Source organism: Pogona vitticeps, chromosome 2 (genome assembly GCF_051106095.1).
Source record: "Pogona vitticeps strain Pit_001003342236 chromosome 2, PviZW2.1, whole genome shotgun sequence".
In the NCBI taxonomy this organism is placed as follows: Eukaryota; Metazoa; Chordata; class Lepidosauria; order Squamata; family Agamidae; genus Pogona; species Pogona vitticeps.
The window spans coordinates 185,401,758-185,429,427 of record NC_135784.1 but is presented as its reverse complement, the minus strand read 5'-3'; the positions used below and the strand labels follow the sequence as shown (position 1 = coordinate 185,429,427).

General features: G+C 43.0%; 1 long non-coding RNA gene across 1 annotated transcript; it reads left to right on the top strand.

The window, feature by feature from the left end:
* Positions 1-1,670: 1,670 nt before the first annotated feature.
* LOC140704747 (uncharacterized) lies at positions 1,671-24,592 on the top strand. The gene is made up of 3 exons (XR_013542330.1): positions 1,671-1,897; positions 9,504-9,597; positions 20,922-24,592. It is a non-coding gene; the product is annotated as an uncharacterized LOC140704747 (long non-coding RNA).
* The last annotated feature ends 3,078 nt before the right edge of the window (positions 24,593-27,670 follow it).

Here is a 27,670-nt window from a genome sequence, read left to right as displayed (position 1 = left end):
TATCTAAATATCTGATACTGTGGGGCTATGACTGAGCTAGCTGTCACTGACGCACATGCACACACACCCATTCTGACGCATCTCTCCACTAGCCTGGGATCATACCAGTCCTCCCTACAGAGTGGGTGTCAGGATCAAAACTTAAGGCACATGAATCACTTCCACAACTCACAAACATGGCCTATAACACCCAGAGTGGCCTTGGCTGCCAGATGGGCAGGCGATAAATAAATAAATAAATAAATAAATAAATAAATAAATAAATAAATAAAATGTTACAACAAAAGCTCTTCCTCCTTCCTATCATCCTTACCACCATCATTGGTAATTTCTAGTATGTGAGAGGTGGCACCTTGTGAGATTTTGTGGATACTCACTACAGTTACAGTATAAAGAGAGTCCAGCAAATGGCAAATAGCAAAACACCATTCTCCCCACCCGCCACCGAAAAGGTGTTTGTATGTGGAGGGGGGGCACATTTAAAAAGTTGACCTGTGAAATTGGAAATCTTGCCAGATGTTGCATCTGGGGCATGTTGGGTCACAACAGCTGGGTCACTTTGCTCTTCCTTTGCTCAGGGCGGCTATGGGTCCTCGGCAGCTCCATTCTATTCCAGATAAGCTTGCTTAAAACTTCCCAGAGGATTGTGTCCTGTGTAAAGCATGGATCAGGTCTGTCCCCTCTTCCAGTGAGAACAGTGACGGTCGGGTTCCCGCCCGGCCCCCAAGTCCTCAATCAGAAGATTTTCCGGATCCTTTCTCCCCAATTCAGGCCCGACCTTACCCCCTCCCCTCCCTTGCAAGCTCCTAAAAAGGAAACCTCTGCCTTTAGAAAAGCACGAAGGGAAAATGAAACACCTTCCCGCCTACGCCCGTGCCGCCGCCCCCCCCCAAAGCGCGCGCAGAGGCATCCAGACCTTCGCGTCCTCCCCGCCTCTCCTCCTTCGCCGCCGCCGCCGCCGCCGCCGCCGCCTGAGCCCACTCCCGGGGCGGCGCCCACGTGCCGCGTGGAGTTTGCCTCCCGGGTGGCCTCACGCCCCACCCCTGCCCGGCAGGCCCGGAGGAGAGAGAGAGAGAGAGAGAGAGAGGACACCCCCCCACCCACACGCCCGCCCCTCCCTCCGGACCTTCGCTGAGAGAAGGGGAAAGGGATGACGGCGGGGGGCGGGCGGGTTCTGTGCCAGGGGTGGGGAGAGCGGGGGCGGCTCCGCGCTTCTCCCTCACGCTTCCCGTCGGCGGGTCTTTTCCCTCTGCCGCCGCCCCCCGCCTCCGCTGCCTGTAGGTCAGGAAGGCTCGCCCGGGCCCTCTGTCGTGGCGTCGTGGCGGGAGGGGGCTCGCTCCCAGCCGGGCACAACTCTCGCAGGGCCAGAGCCGGGCTGGGCTGGGTCGGGTCGGGTCTCCAGGGAGGGCCACCAGGAGGCGGGAGAGGAGGAGGAGGAGGGCTCTGGCCGCTGTCTCCCTCCCCCGCACCCGCTTTTGTGCTCGGAGGGGGGGGGAGAGCGAGCGAAAGCTGGTGGAAGCGAGGGCGGTGGGTTCCCCGCGTCCAGTCTCGCGGGCTGGCTGGCTGGTTCGCTCCCAGGAAGATGGAGGTTTCTGGACCGAGGGTGGGTGGAGAGGAGGCAGCATCGGCAGGGATCGTGGAGAGGGGAGGGGAGGGGAGGGGAAAGGAGCCGAGCGGAGCGAGCGAGGGAGCGAAGGAGGGAGGGAAGGAGGGAGGGTGTGATCCTCAGGCACATCAGGATGGGATCCCATAAGAAATCCAGGGCTTTCCTCAGCTGGGGATGGAGCAGGGAAAGGCGAGGAGGGGACGGCACCTGGCGGGCGAAGAGGACCCCCCGAGAGCGAGCCTCTCGGAAGCGCCGCCACCGGGCCAGGAGAGGCAAAGAGCGCCCGCACGGGTGAGTCGAGGGCGGCCGGGCTCCCCTTTTTTTCGCCAGGGCGGCATCTCTCTCTCTCTCTCTCTCTCTCTCTCTCTCACGGCTCCCTTCCCTCGCCCCGCATCGCGCTCTCGCTTGTTGGTCTCCTTTTGCCGTTTCTGCCCTGGCGTGGTCGGGTCTGGGTGAGTTTCCTGACGTTATGCCAGCTGGTCGGGGAAGATGGCATGAACTAAGGTGTGGCAGCGTGGCCGGGGAAGAGCAGGGCTCCCTGAACTCCCTCCCCCGTCAACAAGCCCACGCACGCACCGCTATTCGTCTCTCCTTTTCTTCCCACCGCTGCACACACACACACACACACACACACACACACACACACACACACACACACACACGTGTGTGAGCATGTGTTGTGTGTGTATATATATGTATTTTGGTGCCGATCTACTAATTGCCTCACCTGACTTCTGCTAACCCTCCACCTCACCCCCTGGAAGTCGAGATTTCCACTACCAAACACTCATTACTGGGAGAGAAAAGAAAATGACAGAATTGTCATTTTTGTAAACCTGCTTCCTCCCCCCCTCCCCTCCCCCCCAGGAGATCACATGTACCTTTTCAATTAGGAAGCAGGGATATTTTCTCACCTCACAATTCATCCCACCATTAAGAATTAATTAAAGACACCTCCAGTATCTAAAACCTACCCATCTTGCATTTTGCTATGATTCCAAATCTCAGTGTATGTTGGTCTGCCTTCCTGCATGGCTGGTGTGTGTATTTTTCATCAGAGAAATTTCTCTATCTATTCTAAAGGATTGACTTGGAGGCCTCTGGTGGGCCCAAAGGTGGAATTACGGTCTCTCTCTCTCTCTCTCTCTCTCTCTCTCTCTCTCTCTCTCTCTCTCTCTCTCTCTCTCTCTCTCTCTCTCACACTCACACACACACACACACACACACACACACACACACACACACACACACACACACACACACACACACACACACACACACACACAATTGATCATGAACATTGTGGAGCATCAGTGTATTTAAACAGGGAACAATTTGACTTCATGCTCCTCTGCTGGCTTATTTATCATTTTGAAATGTTCTCTACAAGCCCAAGGATTCATTCTAAAGCCTCATGTTTGTGCTTATTCATAGAATTCTAACTGAATTTATAAATACAGGAGAACTATCTGTATGCATTTAGTGCTGATACTCTTTTTTTAAAAAAAATAATAATCTCATGTTTGATCTTCCCAAGACTTGATCAGTCTTGGGAAGTTATTAGATTTCAGAAATGCTTGCATTAATAACTGCATCCTAAATCACTCACAGAAAAGTCATCATGAAACCTCAAAGGGTAGGAATAAGTGAAAGAAGGTGTCTGCCCCGTGCATTAAAGCGGACCTGAGTATGGAGAATAGAGAACTGGTACAGTTTCTTCCACCTAAACCTCTCACCTTACATTTACTGTCACTCAAGGGGGGGAAATCACTTTCTTTCCAATCATAAATATATATGTGTGTGCAAAGTTAATTAAAGCTTATCCTATATCCTGATTTTGGGGTGGGGTAAGGCTGAAAGAGTCCAATTGCCAGATGGTTCAAGTATCCCCAATTCCCTCTGGATTGGATCCTATTCCATCTGGTGCAACCGGACTGCTTCATATACCAGCAAAACAGACTGGATGCTAGAAGTGTGATCTGGAGTCTTCTCTATCACTGAAATCCAATCACCAGCAGCCTTTGCACCAGACATCCAGTGACTCTTTACTGTTACTCTGGCTAAGAAAGGCTGTTGGGAGCTGGCCTTGGTGCTGGAACAAAACAGCAGTGAGCAGGTAGGTAGGCGGCCAGATGGAAAACAGCTAGGCCAGGAATTCAGCTGAGTTTTAAAAATCATTATTAGAGTCATGCAGCAGGGTGAAGTGACTGGCTTCCAGTGGCAGGATAAATGAGAGCAGGATTTGAATCTCACTCAAGCAGTAAGACTTTTAAAAGAGTTGGCCCAAGTGTCACGTGCTTGAATGCCTGCACCATTCGGACTCTGCTTCGACAGCAAAAATTTCTTCGGGCAGCCCTGATTGTATTGCTTCCAAAAACAAAAAACAACACCCCCTCAAATACAACCATAGAAACTTCAGAATATTAGGAATAGAATATTCTAAGAAAAAATATTGCAGTCTTCCAAAAAGCCTGGCAATGAAGATTTTAAAAGTGTATAGGCTGAAGGGTGCGTGTGGATGGGGTTGAAAAACATTAATATATGTTGTCCTCCTCCCAGTTTCTCTTTTCTGATAATCTAAGAAATGTCAGATGGTCTGATGCACAGGGTAGTTCTCTGAAGCTTTGGGCTCCAAACATTGCTGTGGTCTGTTTTGTACAGGAGATCCTAGTGGGTGAATACAGATGGCAACTTCTCAAACGACAGCTTATACCGTATACGTGATAACCTGTTCTAAGTTGGCTCTCTGGAACATTGTGTTATATGTGTGTGTGCACGTGAGTGAGGAGAGAACCAGCATTTTCCTTTTCACATAACTGCATTGGATCAGCGATCGGTTGAATACAGAGGAAAAGAAAACACTCCAAGTCCTTGGTTTAGTAAACAATTGTGTGCATGCGGGGGAAATTATCTTTTTCGTAATTGATCATTTGTCTAGTGATTGCAACTCATGGCACAGTAGTTAAATTGCAGTACTGTACTGCAGTGAAGACTCTGCTCCCAACCTGAGTTCAGTCCTGGGCTTAGGTAGTCCATTGAAGGTTGATTCAATCTTCCATCTTTCTGAAGTCGCTAAGTTGAGTATTCAGCTTGCTGGGGAGGGCGGGCAATGAGGAGCCTGCATAACTCAATTAGAAACTGCCCAGAGAGTTCTTTAAGCACTATGGGGTGGTATTCAAGCAGCACAATTTGCTTTAGTGCTTGCTTTTGTTAGGCCAATAGATCTCTAAAGAGAGAGACACTGTCGCTCTTGTCCCCCAAGAAGACACAGTGGTCATCAGGATATGGTGGAGCCGCCTTAAATTTATTATTATTATTATTATTATTATTATTATTATTATTATTATTATTATTATTATTATTATTATTATTATTATTATTATTATTATTATTATTATTATTATTATTTAACAGAGGATCTGGATTGGAGCCCAAACCAAGGGTTAAGCAGCTGCTTAAGGCAGTGCTATGTAGCAAGTGCCTTGTAAAAACAGACGTTTTGAAGAATAGAAAAGGTATCCGTAATGGTATGCCCCTTCATGTTCCCTTCTCGTTTTGGCCAGGTAGTTCTGGCAGCTGAGACCTTTTTGACTGTGGGCCCAGAGGGAGGAAGTTATTCTGAGTGGCAAATGCTGAGGGGTGGGGGAAGTCATAGGAGTTGCCAACCTGGGTATTCCTCCTGAGCATCTCTGCCATTCCCCTCCGTTGTTGTTGTTATATATTATCAAGTTGCCTCTGACTTATGGTGACCCTATGAAGATTTCCAAAATGTCCTGTCCTCAACAGCTCTGATAAGCTCTTGCAAATTCCAGCCCATGGCTTCCTTCAGGAAGTCAATCCATTTTTTTATTTGGTCTTTTTTTTTCCTGCTGCCCTCATTATGCCTTGAAAATTAGCTGGCATGCTTAGGTGCAATGGGGAGCATTGCCTTTTTTGCTGGTATTGAAATAAAATTCAATAGTTAGTCAAGTTTAGCTCTGCGTGGAACTGGGAGAGCAGGAGAGGTACCATTTTGGCCTCTCCCTCAGGTAGCAAAGTATCCAGGTCCAGGCCTCATTTTTTTACCTCTTTTTTTCTTCTTTCTTACCTGGCTAGTGGTTGTAGGAGCACTCCCTTGTTGAACCCTGAATTGCCAATTAAAGCCAAATTCGACGCAGGTTGCTTCTCTCTCTAAGTTGGATCCTTCTGGATGTCCAAGGATTTGGAGCCCTGTTATCAGGGTGGAAAGGAAGCATGCAATCCAACTCACCCGTCTCCATCTGGCCTGTCCATTTCCACACTGCATAATAGCCATATTGGCCAGGGAAGCAGCTGCCAGCAGCGGCAGTGTCTGATTGTGCCATTACGCAGGCAGAGAGCTCTAAGTTGGCTTGAGGCCACAAGTTGTAAAGTTGTGCTGGCAACCTAGCAGATCTTTTGTCTGCTTCTGCATATTCTGGAAGAATCAGCCTGTCAGAAATCCCTGGTCTTGGTGGTCAACTCTTCCATGTTCTGTGTCCCTCACTCCATTGCATGGATAGGGACCTTTCGGCCCTCCAGATATTTTGGATGTCAATTCCCCAAAGCCCCAACAAGCATGGCCAATCATAAGGGGTTATGGCAGTGGTAGTCCAAAGCATCTGGAGGACCAAATGTTCTGCTGACAGCCCAGGCCTGGATGTGTCTATCTCAAAAGGATACTGTCTCATGCTCCAGCACATGGAAATGGGTTAGATAGCCACTATGGATTTTGGAAGCTTTAACCAAGAAAAAAAGAAGAATTGGGTGGGAGAAAATAAATTTCCATTGCAACTCTATAATGGGAACCAACTTCAGCATTGGTTGTGATGAGGTGAATGGTACCTTGCATACATACAATCCATTCTTCCTCTTTCATCTTCACTATGAACACTAGAATGCCAGAGTAAATAGGCTCTCTTCATTTGTCATCAAATAAACATGCAAGAAGTGCACCAGTTCTGCCCTGCTCCTCTTAGGCTTCTGTTCTGATATGGGGGGGGGGGTGGCTTTCTTAAAAAGGAGGCTTTCTGTAAGATCCAGAACACTAGTTTTTCAGGTTTTGAGATCATGGACAAAGCATCAACACACACAGGAAGTTGTTCTTTTCTGGAAGTCATTCTTCACAGGAGAGTGATGGCATGGCACAAAGAGGATGCTTGGTCTAGTGCAGTGGTTCCCAACCTTGGGTCCCCAGATGGTCATGGACTAAAACTCCCAGAAGCCTTCACCACTAGCTATGCTGGTCAAGATTTCTGGGAGCTGCAGTACAAGAACATCTGGGGACCCAAGGTTGGGAATCACTGGTCTAGCACGGTCCTCCTCGGCACACATTTATTAGATACACATAAAACAAATAAAAGAGCGCTTTTGTATTACAACAGTCCCAGAGTCTCAAACAGCCGGAACATCAGGAAATGGACTGGTAAGGAACCAAACCAATTTCTCTTTCTGTACCTGGGAGGTTAAAAGAAATTAGGATTTGGGGTAGGAACAGTAAATGGAGGGAAATGAATAGCAGTGAGTACTTGTGCATTCTATGCACAGTCGTTCACTGCTATCTATCTTCCCATTCTGTGCACAAGTACTGGAAATGCTAGATATTTCAGAATCAGATCACAAAGCAATCCAAGAATTTGCATGTCCGTCAATCAAGTCCATATGGGCTGAGGATCTTTATGTAATGAGGAAGTGAAAAAAAAATACTTATCTGCTTGGTGACACCACTAGATTTATAATAAAAACTAAGATAGAATTAAGTGCACTTTCTCTCTAGCCTGTCTGCTTAGTATACAGCCACCAGTGCATGTAGTAATATCTGGGACATGAGAAAGAAACCCAGAGTGTTGTTCATTAGACTAAGGTTGGGAATACATAAAGCTGCAGGGGAGGTAGTCAGTTTGCCATGGGAAAGGGTCAAACAGGAAGGAAAAATGCAACACACTTAGCATTCCCCTTCCCAATTTGCAATCTCCTTGCCCTCAGCCCCCTTCCCACCAGCTGTGATTCTGGAAGCATTTTTGCCACATTGCAAAGGAAAGCAACAGGACTTGTTCACAGTGCATGTTTGTAGGAAGGGGGGGGGGGGGATTAAGCAACCTTTCTCTTCGGTCATGTTGCCAGGTCTCAGTCTCACAGAGTGGTTATACTTCCCAATGTCTTCAGAAAGGGAAACAAAATGTGTGTAATAGTTGTTTTACAAATGATTATAAGCTGTACCCTGGTGGCACGATGTTATCACTATGGATGGATTTATATAATAAAAATTGAATTTAAAAGAAAGGGAAACAAATCTCAAGATGGACAGCTTAGGAGGAAGCTAAATTTTTATTTTGGGATCTTAAGTAGCTTTCAAGCCTCGCAACCATTCTCCTGGCTAGTGCATTTCCATCTAGTAGCAGGGCCCAATGCTTATCATTAAGGCATTTGTATATGTGCAGTATCAGTATATTAACAGGCCAGGAGCTAAAGCTGGGGACTGGGAAGAGAATTGATGAGAGCATGTACATGAGTTCATTGTGGCATTTGGAGCAAAGCAAGGGGTGGAGCATCAGGATAATGACTCCTGAGCCTTCTTTTTGCACAAGCCCTGGTGGCAGCAGTGGTAGCAGAGGACTTAAAACAAAAATTCATTGTGGCCTAGTGTTGGGTATTCAGCACTGTTCCACAAGGAACAACGTAGAAAAGCTCCTTACATTTCACATGAGCTGTAGATAAGGCTGCATGGAATATGAACTCTGCCAGGAATAGGATCAGCCACTGCAGTTGCTGGGCACCATACTTACCACTCCCAGGAAGAAGAAGAAAAAATCCATGCCATATTACCTGGTTGGTTGGGTTTTACCTGGATTCTTTCTGTGCCTTTTTTCCATAATTAATTGCAGCTGTGGCTCCCTCCACCCACCAGAAGTCCTTGGCCTGTGGCTGAATTCAGTCATTGTTTAAGGCACCTAACCATGCAGTCTGGGAAATTCTGGAATTTCTTTTATTTTTTTTAAAGGTTCACTTTACCAGTCTCTTTAAGAGTGCACATTTACCTGGGGATAAGAGTGATTGAATAAGAACAGGACCTGCTTTGGAGCAAGCCATTCTCCCTCAGTTTCAATCCCACCCAACCCCACTCTCATCTCCCACCTCCCAATATGGGGAACAATAATACTGAGTTACCCTTATAGGCATTGTAATGAAAATATCTGTGAAATGCTTCAATTACTTGAAACTACTATGCAGTTGTTAAGTAACAAGAACGACAGCATCATGAAGCTTAGGCCTAAACTGGGTTAAGAGCAATTTCCTCTTCTTCTGAGAGAAAATGTACTTTCCAGCTGAGTTCTCTGTATTTCAACAAAATACTGTACACTTCCGTTGACTTTTTATGGAAGCCATGATACTCTGAAATATACAGCTGATATAGGCCTGTAGTGTACATGAGTATTTATGGTTTGGTTCCATTTGTTAGGTGCATCATCTATTCTACCCAAGATTTTAGGACAGGAAACAATGTTCCTGTCACTTACTATGGCAAAGATGGCATTATTTCTTCAGAATATGCGCTTGACTGAGGCACTGAAGAGTTGTGTAGGGGGATGAGCTTGGGGTTGAATCAGATGTCAGCCAATGTCATGGCCTAGTCCCATATTCTATCTAGCCAGGCACTAATGGGTGGCATCACTATTCATAATTCATGGCATAGCAAATTTGGTTCACGAACACAAGAGGTCTGGGCAAATGCCTGCCCATGAAGCTTCTGATTTTGCACTGAGCAGATCATACCATTAGGACCGTATAGGTGGAACAAGTAGACGTCTGTGCCTAGTTAGCCAAGACTTCTGCACTTTAACCTTTAACACACTGAAACTCTCTCAGGAAAATGTACCCTTTTTTCTGTCTCTCTTTACAGGCTGAGATGCCTTCCTGAAACAGTTCCTCTGCTGGGGGTTTACAGAAGAAGACCCAGCTGGATGGCTTTACTTCCTAGCTCCCTTCGATGACGGGTATTCTTGGGTATATAATACAGATGGCGTTGTTATTGCTTGAGAATACGCGTAGTTGAGGGGAAGTTGATTCGTCTCAGCCACTGTTGGGGGGTGGCCCTGCACTTTCCTCCCTCCGTCCCTTCCTTCCTTCCTTCCTTCCTTCCTTCCTTCCTTCCTTCCTTCCTTCCTTCCTTCCTTCCTTCCTTCCTTTCTTTCTTTCTTTCTTTCTTTCTTTCTTTTCTTCCTTTGTTCCTTCCATCCATCCATCCATCCATCCATCCATCCATCCATCCATCCATCCATCCATCCATCCATCCATCCATCCATCCATCCATCCATCCATCCATGTGACCAACCAATATAGCTTATTCCGGTCTGCCTTGGATGAGACAAACAGAATGAAGAATCCTTCTCCCTGTTTATACAACCTCAAGCAGGTCTTGGTTTTTCTTCTCTAGATTTCTGATAGAGGCACTTATAGCCTGCGGGACTTGCTGACACAAAATTTTTCTCAAATCCAAAGCATTATGGGAATCTGAGAACAAAATGGGAGAAAAGAATTGTTGTTGTAGGACAACAGTTGCCTCCAGTCCTGACAGAAGAAGAAACTATTTGTATTCAGAACAGAACCAGTCCACTTAGCCGTCCGCTGCTCCCATCTTCATCCTATTGGCCACAAAGTGAGCAGCCATGCTCCACAGCAGCCACCTTCTGTTGGGAACAGTATTCTAGGCAGGTCCAAACAGATTGTTGTTGTTGTTGTTGTTGTTGTTGTTGTTGTTGTTGTTGTTGTTGTTGTTGTTGTTGTTTTCTTAATGCCTTTTATACCAGGAACTTTCCAGGCTCTGATCAATAGGCTCAGATACTTCATGAGGTCCTCGTGCATCAAGTGAAGGCAATAAGCCTTGGGTTCTAGTTTTGGGAGAACAGCAGGGGATCGATCAATTCATTGCCTTTGCTGAGGCGAGCTTTGCAAATTGTTCATCCCAAAACTGGACTGGGAATTACAATTCAAAATCTACCTGGACCCTATGAAAAGAACAATGATTTAAAAAAACCCAAATTGGTGGAAAGGTTGGGGTGCCAGGAACTTAGCAATCAACTAGCAGGCACCTTTTTATTTTTTGCAAGATTGACCAAGCTCCTAAAAATAGTTTGCTATTTTATATATATTTATTGATGCATTACAGGCTTCCATTCATTATTTGCCTGTATGTATATGTACATATGTGTTGCTTGCAGGACTCCATATTGCCTTGGATAGAAGAGGTGCACTTTTGAGAAAGCTTTTTCCTGCCAAATTAACTTTGGCCTCCACTACTGAAACCCAAAGCGAAGGGAACCAGATATTCCTTCTTGTTGATGTTATTCTGGGAGGCTCTTATGGGTATTTCTCTGAGGATCACATCTGCTTATTCCACATACCATGTGCCTACAAATCTGGTGGCACTTTGCCTCAGCTTGTTTGTAACCATAGTGTGCCAGGTTTCAGGCTGATCTTTCCCTCAGTCTCTACAAAACGGCAAGTGTAAGACAGCTGTGGCATCTTGTCCTCCATTTCTCTTCTTCTGAGAGAGAGCATGTATGTTGCTGACGAATTAGTCCCAGGAGTCCTCCCGTCTCCTGCCTGAGAACATGAACATTAGAGAAAGAAGCACCCTCCATTGCTCTGAATTCCACAGAGCTGGTAGATTTATCCTGTCCGCGCATTTCAGGGGATGTGCATCAGGCCTTCCTTGTTTTTGCTCTAGAAAACTGTCTCTCTCTGTGTGAGGACAGTACGTGTTAGGTGCCATCAAGCCAAAATTAACTTACAGCAAACCTAATAGGGCTTCCATGGTGAATGAGATACCTAAGGAGTGGTTTTACCAGTTCCACATGCATCTCACAAGCAAGATTCCAAGACTGTGAGAGATTTAAACCCAGCTAGCCATCACTCTGTCTACTACAAGATCCTGATGGTATAGAAAACTAGTCACTGGTGCTTAAGTGTAGCAGAATTTACTTTAATTGTTTTTCACACAAGTGAAAGACAGGCAACAAACCTAGAATTATAGTGGCAGTTGAGCAGCGGAGGACTGGAAGCAAACACCCTGGAAAACAAACACAAATGGGAAATTTGGGAAATCTCAATTTTGTTGCTTTCTTCTTGCAACATTTCTTGCTTTCCTTGTTTTGAATCAGAATCTCATTTGCTGTTCCTTCACTGACATTTGTATACAGTAGGACCCCCATATACAAGGGGGCAGGCCTTGTGGCCTTTGTTATGTCTCCTTCTATGCTGTACAGTATACTGTACAGGATTCACTACTATCCATAGTTTCAGGCATTTGTGGTAGATTGTGGAAAGGATCTTTCATGGATATGGACGCCTAGCTGTCCATCTTTTGGTGCATCTTCCCATACATGTACCTTTAGCTGCATATGTTATCAAATGTGCACATCTATCTATGAACTTTACGTACTGCATTTCACTCTCTTGTTCGTTCTTTAAAAAAATTGAATCTATGAATTTCACTTTTTCTTATTTTAAAAAAGTAGGAGTAGCTTTTTGTGTGTGGTATTTCTACCAAATACTCAGAAGGTTTGCAAATGCACAGATTTGCGGGGTGAGGTACATGTCTGCTTACAGTGAGCATGAGGAGGCGTGAAAACACTGCTTTTCCTGTGACTCTCAAACCCAACAGAATCCTTTCCCACCCATGAGCAGGAATAATTCTGGAACTGACAAGAAAGCAAGGCATGTTGCCCTGTCTTCACATTGGGGGGTCTCTCTTGGACAGCCATCTAGTGATCAAGATTATTTAGAATTACTCCAGAGGCATACCAGGTTTTTATTTACCCAGAACAAGCAGAGATTCTATAGCAAACAAGGAACACTGGCGTATAACCCATTTAAGAAAGAGGAACAAGAACAAGCCAGAAAGCCTTTGTTATAACTACCTGATGTGGCTTAAATTGTGAATCTGGGCATAGAAGGAAAGGCAAAACTGGGGAATGTTTGGTCTTCCAGATGTTGTGGAACTGCAAGTCACATAAAGGCTGCTGAGATAGCTAATGGTGAGAGATGATGGGAGTAACTGCAATTCAGTGATGTATAATTGACATCTGTTGTGCCTCCTGTGCCCCAGTCCTGCTGTGAGACCTGTGCATTTTTAGCAATTTGGGATGTCATCCCTAGTATGGGCTACCCCCAGTCATAGCATCCTCATCATTAACTTGCTTGTTAAATGAAAACTGACTCAAGACCCAAGTGATTATATCTCAAGTTCGCAAATATATTCACTGAAATTATAAGCTGATAAGAATATGTATGAGCGAAATACATTCATATAATTGATGCCTAAATCAGAGAAAGGTCTCCCGTTCAGCTTTACCAAAAGACAAGGAACCCCCCCCCCCGCCCCTGCAGCTTGTCTTGGCCTGCTACTGCCATCAGCCCCAGCCAGCTTAGCCTACACAGTAGTGAAGGATACACCAAGGTTGTCCACACACTGGCTGTGGCTCAGTTTTTCAAGTGGAGGACTTTCCTAGCTTTAGCTCTTAATGCTGAGATTCGAATCCAGAACCTCTTGCATGCACACTCAGCCACAGCCCTTCTCTGAATCACATGGGGGAGCCGTGAGCTTCAGGCCTGGCTGAATTCAGGGGCATCACCAAGAAACTCTTATGGGAAAAAAAAACACATTCCTCAAGGACAGATTCAAACTGTGTCCACAAGTGTGTGCAGCGAAGCTCAGGAGAGTTTTGAGTACATACGCCCTCTACCTGCACATAACATTTTTTGTCCCTGTGTGGGCTGACTTGTACCTGAGCATGTTCAGTCACAAAACCATTAAAAAAATTTTAAACTTAAGAAACAAAAACAAAACAAAAAATATCTCATAATACAAAAAAGGCACAAAATAAATATTAAAAACATAATGCATGTTTTGGTAAATAAAAATAAGAAATTAAAGATAATTTAAGTGATTTTAGAAAAAAAAAGGGTTATCATAGTTGTATATGTAAAATATATTGCCTAAAATTAATTATTTGCTTATGATGTTACCAATTACAATAACAGAAGAAGAGTTGAAAGAACGGCAAAATATGAGTAACAAATTTTGTAATTTTAATAATAAAGCAAAGATTAACAAAAAGAGATGGTATAGACCACAAAAATTAAGAGGATTGGATCTTCCTGATAGAAGGTTATATTATATAGTCAATCAAATGAGACATAGTGGATTTTATATCTCAGCCCAACAAATTACTATGGGCTATGTTAGAATTTTGAGAAGTGGTAAGCTCTTTTGACAAGATCCTTTTTAACCAGTATATAACTGATAAAAATACAGAAAACCCCTTCCATATAAATATGCTGGAAATTTTAAACACATTTAAGAAAATGTTTATTTCCCCAAACTCCTTGCTATATTCTTTCTTTCTTTCTTTCTTTCTTTCTTTCTTTCTTTCTTTCTTTCTTTCTTTCTTTCTTTCTTTCTTTATTTATTTATTTATTTATTTATTTATTTATTTATTTATTTATTTATTTATTTATTCCCCACCCATTTAGACTGAATTCTACTCTGGGTGGCTAACAACAATATTAAAATAAAATAAAACAATATTAATACACTAGAGGATGGTGAAATAAGTTAGGTATCGACAGGAGGGAAGGCCTGTCTGAAGAGCCAGGTCTTTAATGAGGCTCTGTCTGGACCACCCACCCTCAGGACCTCCATCTTGTCCGGGTTCAGCCTCAGCTCATTCTCCTGCATCCATCCCAGTACGGCATCCAGACAGCGCTGAAGGGATGGAACGGCATCCACTGTTGTAGGAAAAAAAGAGATGTAGAGCTGGGTGTCATCAGCGTACTGATGACACGAAGCCCCACACCCCCCTGATGACCTGACCCAGTGGCCTCATGTAAATATTAAACAGCATTGGGGAGATAATTGAGCCTTCCAGAACCCCCAGAATTGAGATTCCACAGAGCTGATACACTGTCCTCAAGCTGTACTCTCTGGGGATGGGCCTCCAAGAAGTATCAGAGCCAGGCTAATGCCAGACTACCGATTCCCAGCTCGGAGAGCCTCCCCAAAAGGATACCATTGTCGATGTTATCGAAGGCGGCTGAGATATCGAGAAACACCAACAGAGACATTTTGCCCCTTTCAGCCTCCCTCAGGGGTCATCAAACAGGGCGACCAATGTCGTTTCCATACGGTGGCGTGGCCTGAAGCCAGACTGAAATGGGTCCAGGGTGTTGGTTTCATCCACCCTGTCTACCACTTTACTAAGGAAAGAAACACTGGCGGTGGTCCTATAATTGCCAATATTGTCCGCTGCCAATTTTGGTTTCTTCCTAATAAGCCTAATGAATGTCTCCTCCTGGAAAGACCCATTAATTATTGCAGTGGCTCATTTGGTTGTTATAGGCCTGGCTGCTTTGATTAGCCAGGCCGGGCAAGGGTCAAGTGAGGAGGTGGTGGCACGACAGCGATCAAGCGCCTTGTCCACCATATCTGTCATCACAGGCCGAAAGAGAGCAAGTCTCATTGGGCAAGGCGAGCACTGGATGTCTCTGCTCTATCTACTGTGTTCAAAAAAGGAGAGAGCTCCCAGTGGATGGCCTCCACTTTAGATTTTTAAAATGCCGCAAAATGGTCAGGTGAGATACTAGTAGGAGGCCTATCACTTAGACCAATTCCGGATAGATCACGGACTATACGGAAAAGTTCCGCCTGCTGATTTGAAGCTTCACTTATCCAGACAGCGATGTTAGCTTGACTAGCAGCCCTCAGCTTGGTAAGGTAATGGTTAGTTGCGATACTGACAGCTTTCCAATTATATTCCATTGGATTCCATCTCAAATTGCACTCTAGCCTCCTCCTGTTCTGCTTCATAGCTCACAGCTCCTGGTTAAACCGGGGTGCTGGACAAGCTCTGAAATGGAGAGGGCATTTAGGAGCGATCGTGTCAACAGCCCTGGTAGCAGCGGCAAGGCAGCCATCAACCAGAGCCTCGACAGGAGCACCAGTCAGGTCAGCCGGAATCCCTCTCATGGAATCCTATAGGATCTAGTAGCCTTCGAGGGTGGACCATTAAAATAGGTTCTTGCTCCCTGCAGGGAGGGAGAGCCACTGAGAGGTTACATTTACTTTGGCAATGATCTGACCATGACAAGGGGACTGACGCAAGGTCAGTCACCATCAGACCACACACTCTCTGCTCTAGGGAGAACACCAGGTCTAAGATGTGGCTACCCACATGGGTGGGGCCATTGACATGTTGGGACATGTCCAAGGAAGCTATGGTTTCCAAGAACTCAAGAGCTGAACTGGAAACCTCCGGCTCCACGTGGATGTGGAAATCACCCACTACAGTTAATCCTGTAGCAGAATTAGAAAAAAAATCCTAAGAAATTGAAAGATAGCTTGGGAAAAAATATTAAAGATTACTATCTTTATTCTTCCCCCATCCCGCAATCCCTAATCCTATCCCTATTGAAAATGAATAAAAATTAAATTTAAAAAAAGATGGAAAAGGTGATTAGATTAAAAGATTGGTTGAAGAAGATGAGTAAATTAGACAATATTGGAATTTAGACAATATTGGAAGGGGGAAATTATCATGGTTTAATATGATTCATTTGGCACAATGGAATAAAGAGTGGGTGGGAAAAATGGGAAATTTCACAAGATGTGAAGAAGTTGTGGAATTAAAGGAAGAACAAGATGATAGGGTAATAAAAGGGATAATAAATAAAATTTATAACATGTTGAAAGAAGTGGAGGACCAACATGGCACACTCAAAGTATCATGAGAGATCAATTGGGAAGAGATCTAAGTACCGAAGAGTGAGAAACCATTTGGGATAAAAGAATTTTAAAATGCATGGCAGTAAGAATAAAGTAAAATATATCAATTTGTTTAGAAATGGCATTTAGCACCAGCAAAATTAAATTATATGGATAGTAAAGTTTTGAATTCATGTTGATGTGAGCAAAAAATAGGTACTTATTTCCATATGTGGTGGGAGTGTGAGAGTGTACTGAAATAATGGAGTTTGGCTTTTAAAGAAATCAATGAAATATTGATGTTAAATGTAGAGCTATGTCCTGGAATAGCATTGCTATCATTTTTAGATGGAAAAATGAAACTGGATAGTTAAAGAACTGATAAGAAATTTATTAACAACAGTAAGATTAATTATACCATAGAACCGGAAATGACAGCATGAATTTCAATTAAATGATTGATATAAAGAAGTTTAGAATATAGCTGTTAATGATAAATTAACGTGATATTAATGTAAAAAAGGGTTGGATAAATAAAAATATTTCACCAATATTTGGGGAGTTTTCATCGATTATGTATTAACAAAAGGGAAACGTGTGTCTCCAAAAGAATCTATGCAGTTTTGGAAGGGGAAGGGGGCTTCATCATTAAAAATTGAGACCACGTATCTTTGAATGGTCCCAGTGGAAGAGTGCACTTTTGTGTAATTGTGTAGTTCAGTTGTTTTGTCAGTCACAAGATCTGTCTGCACTGGGTGGTGGGTGGGGTGTATTTGTGGTCAGATCAGACTTAGCATATTCACACACGATTGGTTCATATAAAATGTCTGTCTTGCTTATTTAAAACATTTTAATTCTGCCTTTCAGGGGGAAGCTTCCTCAATGGTTTACAAAATAAAATCCTAAAACAATAAAATATAAACTACAGTTAAAATGTAATGTTTTACCTCCGTTCTTCTCATCCCTACCCTGCTTTCTGTCACACCTAGCCAGCCAATCTGTTTCCTTCTCACCCCAAATTCTCTCCTTTCTTTCCCTCCAAACTTTGTACGGTATGGCTCTGCTCTCTAAATGAATCACCCTTCCGTGCATGCATCTGCGCTGCCTGCAGAGGTCATGTTTGTGGGAGTGAGAGACTGAGATTTGCCCTCATGGCTTATGCACAGAAAGGTTCTCCTGCTGCAGTAACAGATGTTTTATAAGAGTGCCTTTTAGGCACCTGCTTCAAAAAACAGCTAATTCTTTCTGATCCACCTGGCTCCAAAGCAAGAATTTTCAGGGTTGCTGCATAGTCCAAAGGTGTGTGTTGTTTAGCCATTTTGAAGATGCTGGCTTCTCTCAGTGTACACTGCAACTCCCAATTAAGACTTTCTTATATTCAAGTTTCAGTGCGTTTGACATGCTGGCTATATGGAAGCTGAAGTTCTAGAGGCATTTCCCTGATAACTATGGGAAGCTGGGCATCTGGCCAAGGTAGAACCAGCTCCAGGGAGAGTTTCATCCTCTGCCATCTGCAAGATAGGGACCATTCTAAGCAACAACTCTGTTTGGTTTCTCTCTCATCAGCATAGCACTGATGATGGTCCAGCCTAGCACTTCTCAAAAGTCACAAAATACTATAAAGCCCAGAAGCTGGAAATGTTACTTTCCTAGAATACAGCTTCGAGAACTCCCTAGCCAACTAGCAGCAGTGGTAACTATGGCTAGACAATTCTATGAGTTGCAGTGCAAAAAGTAACTTCTACAAGCTCTGAAGATATTGAAATACTTTAATTTGATGAAGAAGAAGGCGAAAGGAAATTGACAACTGAGGTGAGTCAGCAGTTAAGAAGACTGAGCTGTGATTGACTGGTGGAAATCCCAACTGCAGAATGACATTTTAGGTTGCCGTAGCCCATGCTAGCTGTTTGCCTCTCATGGTCTTTCTTTTGAACAATAAGCTGGAAGTAGGTGTGCTTCCCTTGCTCTTGGGCACATGCATCCAGGTAGAACGGTCATTTGTAGCTAAACTACTCTTGACCCCATCGGTTGTGAGCATTTTCTTCATGGAATAGATCCGTTGAGCAATCTGGTCCTGCATCAAGGATTCAAAGCTATGCCTTATGAACCAGCAAGATTAACAAAACCGAATCTCAGATGGCAAGGACAGGAGGCTTATTTATTCTTTGGTGGGACACCATGAACAGTGGTGAAGAATTGTGGACTGTATCCAGCTTATAGGATCATGAATTGTTTAGTTCTGTTCTTCTTCCTTTAGGTGGCCCAGAGTACCTAGTAATCTCTGTTGGAAATGTGAGAAGGAAATTGGTATATACTTTCATATGTGGTGGGAATGTGAAAAAGTACAAAGATTTTGGAAACTAATCTTTCAATAATTAAATGACATATGTGAAAAAGATACAGAATTTAATCTTGAGATAGCTTTGTTATCAATATTTGAGAATGTGGAATATGATAAGATGACTAAAGAATTGATTACCAATTTATTAACAGCAGCTAGATTAATAATAGTTAGGCAATGGAAATCAAAATCTGAATTTCGAATGGATGAATGGTATAATGAAATATGGAATATAGATATAAATGATAAGCTAACTTGTAATTTCAAGGTTAAGAAAGGAGAGTTGAAAAAGAATAATTTTTATTTATTTATTTATTTCATTTATATCCCGCCTATCTAGTCAATTGTGACCACTCTAGGCGGCTTACAACATACACTTAAAAAAAAATTAAACACATACCACATCACAAAAAATAGTTTACATAAATTAAAAGATAGAATAAAATTTTTCCCAAATATGGCGAGAAACAGGATATATTATAACAGAAAAAAAATAATAATTAGGTATTAGGTGGAAAGGGGGAAGGCCTGCCTGAACATCCGTGTTTTCAGATTTTTGGAATATGTGTTAGCAAGAGGAAAAGGGAAAGCTCCAAATCAAGAATCAATGCAGTTCTGGAGAAGAGGGCAATAACAGAAGAAGAAGAATATAGATGGAGAAAGAAGAAGATTATTGCAAGAGGTCCCGACTATGGTGGTGGGGAACACAGTTAATTTGTATTTTGGTTTATGTATTTTGTGTTTATGTTATAGTTAAATAAAAATAAAACATAAAAAAGAGCACCTAAGTAAGCTGCCCAGAATGGCCTTGGTGGCCAGATGGGTGGTGTGTGTAGATGATGATGATGATGATGATGATGATGATGATGATGATGATGATGATGATGATGAAGTCAGTTACACTGGTTCAGAGCAGCAAAAGACATTTTCTTTCATATTAATGTACAGATAAATCAGTGTATTCAGTCCACCGCCACAGTATGTAACAGTGATGATCAATGATATAAATAGATTTAGAACATGATTAAGTAAATTGCTAGAGAGCTGTATACAGGCATACCGTTCGTGTATCTAGCTTGGTCATCTCTGCTGTGACAGACAGCAGTCACCACGAAAGCCTGCCAGTGAAGCATGCACACACAAAAGCACACACTGCTTTTGTGTGTGCATGCTGTCATATGCACTGTCTACCCCAGACATGCATGGGAGTTTGGGGGAGAGATAGATACACACCCTCTGAAGATAGGTGGTTTCATAGGTACACAGGTGCAATGCACAGGTCCCTCCAGCAATGTAGATCACAACTGCTCCATATTATAATTGGGTTCATAGTTGCTGTGGCCAAATCATCATTTGGTGGCCAAATTTCTCATGATGAGTTTGTTTCACTGGGTTGAATCTCTGATTCAACACCCACTACAAGGAGCACACTGAAACCCTTAACAAATTAATGGAATCTGCCGCAACATGTGCTCTGCTGTCATAACCTTTGAAGCCCAAGGGTCACCTCCTTGCCAGAATGAAGCTTTCTTATTTTATCTAAAATAGGACTTTATGTAACATTTCTTTGTGGTTTCCCTTGAAGTATGCCCAGAAGTTCAAGCAAGATGTTATATTTATCAGTTGATTTTCCAGATATTCTAAGAGGTGAAATAGTATGTAAATTTCATAGCATGACTTTCCATATTTTTGTAGCGTGCTTTGTTTTGTAACTGGTCACTGGAAAGTAAACAAAGGAATAATTTGCAAATCTAATTGCTGAGGCAGTTATTTTTGGGAAAATCCCATTATGGAATGGAAGATAGGTTAATAATGAGGAATAGCATTCTTCTTAACCTCTAGTTCAGTGGTGTACAACCTTGGCCCTCCAGATGTTCTTAGACTTCAACTCCCAGAAATCCTGGCCAGCAGAGGTGGTGGTGAAGGCTTCTGGGATCTGTAGTCTAAGAACATCTGGAGGGCCAAGGTTGGACACCACTGCTCTAGTTCGACCCTCAGGGTATCTGTTGCTAAAGAAGACAGAGGAGAAAGGTTGTACCTTCTCATCCATTTCAAGTATCTTACCAGCTTTCTGTTTCACCCCGCAAGAAACAGAATGATGAACTAGGTTGTTTTTGGTCTGATCTGAGTACAGCTTCATTTATGATTACACATCCATTTTTGGTCATATGCGCGTATTAGCATTATAATGCTTTGGCTGCTTTCTTTCCTTCCAGGAAAGTCTGTCAGCAACAAGAGAAGTCAAAGAACACAACAGGGCAGTGATATGTCAGGATTAAATCTGGTTCCCGGTGAATGGAATGGGAACACTTTGGAGGCAGTCCCCTTCCCAGGGATGTAGTGTCTCAGTAGAGATGAAGTTGGTGGTGTACACACTTGGACCGATTAAGGCTACCCATCACTGCTGTGATGTATTGTCTTACTTATATTCTTTGCTGTTCCAGTTTTATAAATAACTAAATTTCTGAGGGCCATATTTATTATTATTAATTACCTAATTACAGTTATATTTGTCTTCCTTCCAATGAGCTCAAAGTGGTATGCATGACATCCCTCCTCCCATTAACCTCAAAACAGCCATATAAGGTGGGTCAGGCTGACAGAGTATGGTTGACTCAAGCTTACCCACTGAGTTTCACAGCCAGTTAGTGGTTTGATTCCTAAATCGTGCAAGTTCTTGTCAGTCAGCCTTAACCACTACCTTGCACTGTCTAGATGAACTGGCACATTGATGAGCTTATTTCAGCCACCCTTCATGGCAACCTCCCGAGAACATGACAAAAATGACCCTTGAGGTTTCTTTTGCTGGTTCAAAAGCTTGGAACCATTTCTAGTCAGCTTCCATTCCAATACAACAGGAAAGGGCAACTCCAGTCGTTCAAGTGTTTGTTTTTGCCCTTAAGAAGAGGATGAACATTAAAAAGGGAAGAACTTAAAAAGTAGCACTGAGAGGGTGCCAAATTCCTTTTAACTTGCTCTTATTTTTAACCAGCTGGATAGCTGTGTGGTTTAGATATCTGGTTGCAGAGCCAGAGGTTGGGAGTAAAGCCAGACTGTGTAGCCTTTAGCAGGCTATACAATCTCAGGATGCTCCTGGAAGAAGTGAAACCCTGAAAAGGGTCATCGGCAGTCAGAATTGACTTGACACCACATCATGATGATGATGATTCTGATGACGATGACAACGATTCATGCAGCTTTTAATAGCAGCTTGGTCTACAGATATTAAATCCATGACTGTTTACTACCAGACCTTGAAAGACATCAGCTGCTCATTTTCGGATAAGGCAACATGGTTAAAAATGCAGAAGCAGACCAGGTTGGACTTGCCAGCAGACACATATGCAAACACACAAGCTTAGGTATACTGGATACAAATCAAATTAGGAACAAAAGATGGAATTTTAAAAACCCAGTGATCATGAGGTAGTGGCTGCTTCAAACACAACAGATCTCTCATAGGGGGGAAAAACGGAAATAAAGGAAAGTATGCAAGCCATATCATGCACAATGATCATGCACCCATCACTTTTGCCAAGACAGAGAAAGTTCGGGACTTCTTGCCGAGTACAGGGTAACCTTTCCCCAACTCTTGTCTACAATAGTGAAGTCTAAAAATATGAAAAGGGAAGTTTAGAATCTGATGCCAGTTCTACACTCTCTGAAAGAGACAACATCCTCATCATACCTTCAGAGTTCTTAGGGCAAAGCCATATCCTCAGAAAGATGACACACACAAGAGTTTACAGCAAATGAAGGCTATTTTCCCTTTTAAAAATGTAACAGTCTTTGTGAGTACTCTTGTCTGTCTGTGGCTGTTTGTGCTGATTTGGGGCCATTTGTTACTCTGTGGACTTGCACATGTCCAGGTAAATGTGCAAGTGGAACTTTGCATGTACACACACTCCCACAGAAAAGTGGGGTTATGCAAGGAAGCTTCTCAGCTCAGAACCCCAGTTGGCACATGTTAGAGAGAAATGAGAAACCACCTCTTTCCACCATACCGGTTGCCTCTGCACCTAAATTTACAGAGGAATCCAGAAAATGTAATGAAAAATACAGCCCTTTAAATGGTAGATGATAGGAACAGGAGTTGAGGATGAATGGCAAAGGTCTGGTTTCCTAATGATAAAAGTCCACTCCTCGGAACCTTGAAAGGAGTTCTCTATGTAACCTGGCAACCAGAAGGCTGTCACTAGGCAACATGGTTGCCAGGCAGCAGTAAAAGTGATTGGCAGCTCTGACTGGCGAGGCTGGAAATCGCACTTGACCCAGGAAGCTGCCACTGAAACCTACCCCACCCCCACCGAGAGAGGCACGGTGCTTTGCTACATTGCACCCCCTCCTTTCTCGGGAATGGAAAACAGGTTCCGATTGCTTCCAGTCAGGACTCTTGATGGAGAGGTGATGCAAAAGCTGGGGGGGGGGGGCAGTGAAGGGCCAAGCATGCATCTCTGTTCATGACATGTCAGCCTCCGCCATTTGATGTGTAGCTTGGGACCAGTGAGTGCCTAGAGGTATGTAAGCCACCCCTGCCCTATGGATCATGCAGGGTAGATGTAGTTGGAGAAAAACCAGAAAGGTGCAAGGGATAGGGAGCAGGAGAAGGGACAGTAATTTAAAAATTAATTAATGTAATTAATTAATTAATTAATTAATTCAATGTTTATATCTCTTATCAAGCAAACTGCAATTCTAGGCATTATACAACAAGAGTAAAAGCGCAGTTATAAAATGAATTCTAATATACAAGAGAGCAATGTAAGTGACAAAAAACTATTACAGTAATTGGCATTTTCAGGCATTGAAGTGGTACCTTCCCCATTTTGAAGCTCCCCAAAGCTACCCCAGGATGAAAGGGATCCCAAGAGATCCTCAGAACATGGGGAGGAGGATACAAAGCTTTCAATTTCCCCAAAACAGCCACAGTTGATGACACCATCACAGTTGCACATGTAGCATAAATTTCTACAACAGGATTCCAGCCATTGTCATTGATTTCAGAGTGGCTACTGCAGAAAAAAAAAAGAAATGATAAAGATGGCATTGAGATGAAATGGGTTACACTTATAAATTCCCATGTGCATCTGGACAATGAAAAATTGATTGGGGATTTTGGCACCCTATGGCTAATTCTGCTGAGGATTGTGTAACTTGCTGTAGCCAATTGTGGTTAACTGACAAGGTGCCAGGGCATATCCTGGTTGATCAGAGCTGCAACGGAGACTCCTTTCAGCAAGTTGTCAATAAGCTGTAATTAGCAGTGATAAAAAAAAAATCCTAATGTGAACACCAGTAAGATTCTGGTTGATATATATTGGTAACCCAGCTTTCTCTGTTTTCCTGTGTATAACCAAACAGTTACCTTTGGCAAAACCCTAATTTTACCACAACTTACTCTTCCTGACAACTCTAAAATTCAAGTCACATGAATGCATCTTATTTGCATATTCCTGTTGCCAAGCTTGTCAGGATGTTGATGCTATCAACGATTTAATACTGAGATTCCCAGAGTGGTGTAATGGATAGAGTGATGGACTAGGACTCTGGAGAACAGGGTTCTAATCCCCACTTGGCTATAGCAACTCACAGGGGAAATGGAAGTGGTAAAACCATGCCCTAAATAGTTCACTTAGCTTGAATGGGTTCCGACTTGACAGCACAGAATGATGACAACCACCACCACCACCAGTTTGGTACAATGCCATTGCTTTTTTGGAAGCTCATTACCCGGTGTGGACTGTCCTTTCCCTTGGTCTCTTCCCCCACCAGCATGCCCACTGTATATCTGGTGGCCTAGATATTGTAATCTATGTACGTGTCTAAAGAAGTGGGCTGTAAACCCTGAAAGTGCACATGGAAATAAAATTGTTTGTTTTAAAAGTGACTTTGCTCTTGTTCTTTCTTTTGGTTTCACTGATTATGAGACGAAGTCATGTTAGTCTGTTGTAACAAAAAAAGAAAAACAAGGGGGAAAAACCCCCAAAGAGCCTTAAAAACTAATCGGTTTTATTTACCTTTGGCTCTGATGGTTAGGGCTAACATCTAGAAGGGCTACATATTTCCTTAGTTCTGCACAACAGGAACAAGACCAGGCTGTCCAGCCTGAACATTGCAATGCGCAGGGCTGGGAGAGTGAGGAGAACATACATTTCTGTGCTTTGTAGGTTATTTCTAAAAGCACCTTTGAAAGCCTGACTGCAGCTCTATGTGAACCCACCCACCGTAATATAGTATGGAGGCAGGGATCTAAACCCCAGCACCAATGATGATATAAATTAAGGTCCAGAAGGGGAGGGAAATCTCAAAAAAAAAGAGGCCGCGTACAAGATCCCTAATGATCCCCAAATTTTTCACAAAATCAGCTGATGAAACTACTTAAAGCATAGCAACCCTAAGACATTTGAAACTGTTCACCTCTTGAGAATTATGAAAAGTCTTGCCCAATTCATCCCCAAAGGGCTCGGAAACATAGCATTAAAATACATACAAAACATCTAATTAAAATTACCTTTACACAAATGAAAGAGCAAAACCTAGAACAGACTTTCCTCCAGGGTTAAAAGCTCGCCTAATAGGCAGGGCTCATTAGTGATTTGAATGGATGTCAGTTTCGCAGAGCTGAGGGGCAGCTATCAGGCACTGCTGCTCCTATTTACTTCTTCCGTCCCAGCTTGACAATACTTGACAATACTGTTAGCAGGAGCCTTTTGCTGATCCTTGAGTGCATTTAGTGGTTGAGTCTGAGATGAGGATGGGGGAGTGGGGGAGAGCCAGAAAGAAATGATATGCCTTCCCTTTCAAGTAAGATGGTGTGCAATATTCTCCATTCTTTAAAAAAAAATTATCATCCATATTGAACAAAAATCGATTGCTTAGCATAGTAGATCACATTAGAGTAGGCCCACTGAAACAACAAGGATTTGGTGAGTCAACTCCTCCATGAGTTCAATTGATCCAAATGGGCCTACTCTAACTGCAACTTTAGCAGAGCAAGTCAAAAATAATGACAAAAACATGTTGACACCGTAAAGATTAACTACTATATTTTAAAGTGAGCTTTCCTTGATAAGTCCACCTCCTTTCTTGAGCATAGTAAGTCACAACTGAACAGGCCCATTTGAATCAATAGAACTTATGTAGGAATTGACCCATCAATTCCGGAGTGATTCAGGGTAACTATTCTGGTGCAATATACTACGCTAAGCAACAGGATTTTGGCCACTAAGATAGAAATAAAAACTTTTATTTACTAACATACTGGGCATAACGAAACTCACACCTCTGGCCTTTATATGTGACCAAGAATGGGTTCCTTTTCCAGAGCTTCTTTGAGTGCCTGGAAATCCAGGTCAGTGTGTCTGCCAAGAAGTCCAGCCCCATAGTAAGGTCACCCTTCAGACTGGGTAACAGAACTAATCAACTCTAGTTTTCAATCGTGTAGATTTTCTAGAGACCCATGCAGAGAAATCAGAGAAGTCAGGGGTTTTTAAAAATAAAATAAAGCACACAGCGACATTTGCAAACTAAATTTGACTCTGAAGAATGTAAAATCCTTATCTAGATCCTCAGAGTAACTCACCAATGTAGTCTGCATATGTGAGAGACATTTGGGCTATGCAATGCAACTTACACCAGTTTTCCTCTTCTCTTTCCTTCCAGTTCCATTGTTTCTTTTTCTTTTTTAAAAGGCTTGTTGCCCTAGCACTAGGGTAGCCATGTGATCAAAGGAAGGGGGGAAAGCAAAGGATGGGCAGAGAGAAGGAAATTATCAGTCAGCTTTGTTTCCAGCTTGTTAAAGCATCTGTGTCTTAATGGAGCTTCTTGCAAATCTGGGCAGCCAGAGCAGACCTAACCTTAACAAGCTGCAAACAAAGCTGACTGAAAACTTCCTCCTCTCTCTCTGCCTATTCCTTACTCTCTCTTTTTCCTCTTCAGTCACTTACTTGTCTTATTGCTAGGGCAGCAAGCTTTAGGAAGGAAGGAAGGAAGGAAGGAAGGAAGGAAGGAAGGAAGGAAGGAAGGAAGGAAGGAAGGAAGGAAGGAAGGAAGGAAGGAAGGAAGGAAGGAAGGAAATGGAGACACAAGCAGATCCAGGCACCAGGTGTGGGGAGGAGAGGATTGAAAAGGTAGCCAGTTTTCTTGCTGCCCTGCCTCTCTCACGGCTGGTGTAGCTAGCTGGAGTGGCTTTAAACGCAATGGCTATTTGTCCCTTTATCTCAGCTCAAATGACCACACCATCTGAACCACTGTGAATGCATCCAATTCCAAAAAAGTAGAAGCCCCAGGAAAGAATTGCAGACTGGGGAGGAAGCTCCAGGTTGATTCATATTAACTTTTATATTGTGTAGTCAATGGAAAATAATGCAAATCAGACCATTCCGATCCTAGAGCATTTCCCACATTATTTGTCAATGAACTTGCTTCCCAAATACAAAAAAAAAAAAAAAAAAAAAAAAAAAAAAACCCTCAAAGATCAAACATATTTTTATAGAGGTCCCAGAAATGAAAACTGGTCCATCAATGATCTGGGAGGGCCTGAGCATGCCCCCTCCAGGTAGTTCTTGTGAAGTAATATAGTCATGGGAAGGGGTAACAGACTAGGCAGGAATGCATGTAGAGATATGTTCTTGTCTACTAGATTTCACCCAGTGTGCTAGTTTTGCAGATAACTCAGATATCTTGTACTGTCAATACACTGTCTTGAACTTCCATTGAAATAGTTCCAGTTTCTTCTAAGGGAAGGGCCATAAATTATAATATTGTTTACTGTTTCCTCGTACAACAGCAACATGCTTTTGCACATCTGTTATCTTGCTTAGGAAGATGTATCTCTGGGCCTCCCAACAATGTACCCAATATGAATATGAGCATGCAAAGTTTTACCAATAAGGTACAAGTTTTCAAGTAATATCTAATAAATTCAGATTTTTTGAGTGGTTTTGAAGCTTTTTGATAGAATGTT